General features: G+C 36.6%; 1 long non-coding RNA gene across 1 annotated transcript; it reads right to left on the bottom strand.

The window, feature by feature from the left end:
• Nucleotides 1-1,505: 1,505 nt before the first annotated feature.
• On the bottom strand, nucleotides 1,506-3,221 carry LOC123582872. The gene is made up of 2 exons (XR_006704630.1): nucleotides 3,162-3,221; nucleotides 1,506-1,776 (listed from the first exon to the last, which is right to left on the bottom strand). It is a non-coding gene; the product is annotated as an uncharacterized LOC123582872 (long non-coding RNA).
• Nucleotides 3,222-3,605: the final 384 nt, after the last annotated feature.

The raw sequence follows: 3,605 nt of genomic DNA, 5'->3' as shown, positions 1-3,605 counted from the left end.
ACCTAGAAATTTCTTCATTTAGCAGTGCTTACTAGTCATGAGATTCTAAGTACAGCATAGTATTCCAAACTCAGGTTGTTATCAGATCCCACAATTTGTATAAAGAATTTGGGGGCTAGAGGGGAAGCAGGAAAGGCAGAGATAACCAGAGTTGGGATTTCTTTCTTTCTTTATGTTTTTGATTGTTTTATAAAAGAGCTAAGTTCACATGAATGTTCTTTAAAGTCTGTCTAATATAACAGCTTTATTTTTACTGATGTAACAGATTATAATACAGGGAGGGGAAGGGTTTCTCTCCATAAAAGTGAAGCAAATTCACAGCAGCCTGGTTGTTAACCTAACGGCCCTTTAGTGGACATTGTCAGATCATCCCTAGCACTGTCCTGGTACCAGCCATAGAGGGCTCCACAGGAAGTTCTCAACATCTTTGGCCCAGTGAAGTATTGGCTGGGGAGTTTGGTGGCCTTTAGAGGCTGGAAAGGTGAGTGTTATCAAACAGAAGCAGAGTCAAAACAGAAGACAGGGTAAAAGGTGATGGCTCTGTATGAGCTGAGTGCTGTGTTGTGATCATAGAACCACAACCCCTGTGGATCTGAAGGAATAAAAAGGACAGAGGGTTTGAAAGGCTCCTCTGGATGGAGACACATAACTTCTCTTAGTTACAGAAATTGTAACGCTGCATTTATGTTCGGTTCTTAAAAACCCTTGGGCCATCATGCAGTATGTTTCAACTATGTCACAGGTTGTTGTAAAGGGATATACAAAGTCAGGCACTACATTGATTCATAGCAGAAAACATTCTGCCAAAGTACTTACACTTCTTTATTTATATGTTACATGGGGATTATAGAGCATTACCTTAGTTAATTTTATACATCAGTCCCAAAGGTACAAAGCAGGATACATTTGAGGAAAGTGTGTGTTCATTTATGGAACTTATTTTCTTTTATTATAAAGTAGATGTGGTGGAGGAGACATTAGAAAATCCCAGATTTTATGAGTCTCTGAGTTGCAAAAGTGTTTTAAAAAACCAAGCTGTCCTATGTTTGATGTATTTTCCTTTGGGGCTTGAGTAATAAACATAGATATATGGAGGGAAGAATTTTATATCAAGTTTTAATGAAAGGTTAATCACTTCAGCATCAATAAGTCATTTACCAGGAAAGACATTCTAATTCATAACTGTAAGGTTTGATATGTGTTTCCATTTATTAAGATGTAAGGAGAGAAAAAATGAAAATAACCAAACTTAAAATATAGCTATTAACTGCTTCGTGTGTCCTGGTGCTAATAGATTCCTGTCAAAGTAGAAGCCGACTTAAGATGACCTTGGCTGAAGTTGACTAGTACTGAAATTCAATTAACTGCTGCATTAAGGTAGTAATGAACACACTTTTTTGCAGGTTAGTAACATCCAGAGGAGACAAAGCCCAAGGGTACAAGTTGTTCAGTATGTCACAGAGATAGCAGGAGAAGAATAAAATTATATGCAAGCAACTGGAAACTTCATTAATAAATTATTTTTAATGTTATGATGATACAGACAAAAATCCCTTGATTCTTTAAGGAAAACCTAGGAGCAGCAAGTTGCTGAGAAGGTTGTTAATACTTTCTTTACAAATATGTAAGGCTTTTTATGAGAGATTGGGAAAGCACAATTATTTGTGCTTCCTTAGGTCCATTTTCTTTGCAGAGTAATGTTGCAGATGTTTCTTTTAGAGGTGGAGGATCTTTCCTTACTCTTTGAATTTGAGCTGGTACAGTGACTTGTTTTAGCTAAGAGAGAGACACAGTGAGGTTATATCTTACTCCCTAACTTCAGACTGGAGAAGCCTTGCATGTCCCCAGTAGCTTGCTTGGACTTCTGTAGCTTCTGCATGAATAAGACTTAGAACAGAGTCAGTCAGCTGATTCATCTCAGCCAAGACCCAAGGTACATGGAAGAGTCCAAGTGAACTCGGCAAAGCCAAATCCCATCAGTCTTTCCAGCTAACACCCCAGCTGACTGCAGCAGGTTACACAACCAAGGCCATCCTAGATCTGTCAAGCCCACAGCGAGTCAATGATTCATGAGCTAAATCACTGTTTATTGTTTTAAAAGACCAAGTTTTGGGGATGCCTGGGTGGCTCAGTCAGTTAAACGTCTGACTCTTGACTTCTGCTCAGATCATGATCTCTTGGTTTGTGAGTTCGAGCCCTCATCAGGCTCTGCACTGACATTGCAGAGCCTCCTTGGGATTCTCTCTCTCTCTCCCTCTCCCTCTCCCTCTGTCCCCACCCCCACCTGTGCTCTCTCTCTCTCAAAATAAATAAATAAACCTAACAAAAAAAACAAAATAAAACAAAAATGAAATAAAACACCAAGTTTCTCATCAGTGTGTTACATAACAACAGATAACTGATATACTATTGATTGCATTGTGGTAGACAAAATATAACAAAAAATTCATTTTTTAAAATATAATTGTGTTTTGTTTTTGTACTACTACTCTGTAAACATCCTCTAGTTCTATCTATCTATCTACCTATCTACAAATATATAGGTATAAATGTGTGTATCATATGTATACCCATATAGTATTTATATCTATATGCATATATCTGTAGATATACCTATGTACATATGCATGTATGTATGTATGTATTTAAGTTCTATGAAGAAATATAACACAGAATAAGAAGACAGAGTGCTAAGTGAGAAGGGGTTCTATTTTAGACGTAGAATGATACCAGGATGCTCTCAGGAATTGGAAAACATATAAATAGGTTCACTAGATTGTCAAATCAATTTTTCACATCACTTATATGATGGACACAAGTGCTATTAATAGCTGGTAGTTAGCAGGAGTGAATAGTGTCAGGGAACCAAACCTCCACATTAAAACTAAGTGTGTGAAAGTTTGGAAAATTAGTCAGGTTGAGAAAGCTAATTTATTTCACTTTCCTGTTAGTTGAGATGGAAACAGCAACACCTTTTGCTTCTTACTTTTCTTCACAAACTAGATTAAAATCCAACTAGAACCTATAGTTTGTAGCAGCTCCTGAGATTTCAAAAAACATCTCTTCTGTATCCCTTTGGCCACCGCTTGTCAGAGACTTATTATCACTAGCATGAAGCATGGCAAAAACATGCTGTAGTGATTTTTCTAAACCGAACAAACCGCTTTCCTTTTAAGCCAAGTTTCACTCAGGAAAGATGTTCAGCCTGAACCAAATTGAAAAGTTTCATTTTTCATTTATGATCCTTCAAAGGCTACTTTATGACATCTTATCAACATTCATGACCCCAGAGCATTCCAGAATTGCTTCCCTCTGTCTACCACTCCCCATTACTGCCCATGGAACATACACTTTGTATGCAGTATACCATTCAAATATACTTACCTTTTAATTTTTTAAAAAACCTGAGGCATAATAAACTACATAAATGTTAATGTTTCCTTTTTTCCTAGAATGCTGAAGAATTGAAAGTCAAATATGTATTTAACTTTTAAATTTTCCCACTCCAATATTTTTCTTCTTGGTCAAAACAAGATTACTGACACATATCTGACAAACTATTAAAATAAGTAGAAGCAAGAAAAGTAATCAAATAAATAAAAGTT

Source organism: Leopardus geoffroyi, chromosome B1, assembly GCF_018350155.1.
Source record: "Leopardus geoffroyi isolate Oge1 chromosome B1, O.geoffroyi_Oge1_pat1.0, whole genome shotgun sequence".
Classification (NCBI taxonomy): domain Eukaryota; kingdom Metazoa; phylum Chordata; class Mammalia; order Carnivora; family Felidae; genus Leopardus; species Leopardus geoffroyi.
Note: the sequence above shows the minus strand (reverse complement) of the source record. Positions and strands in the feature narration are given on the sequence as shown.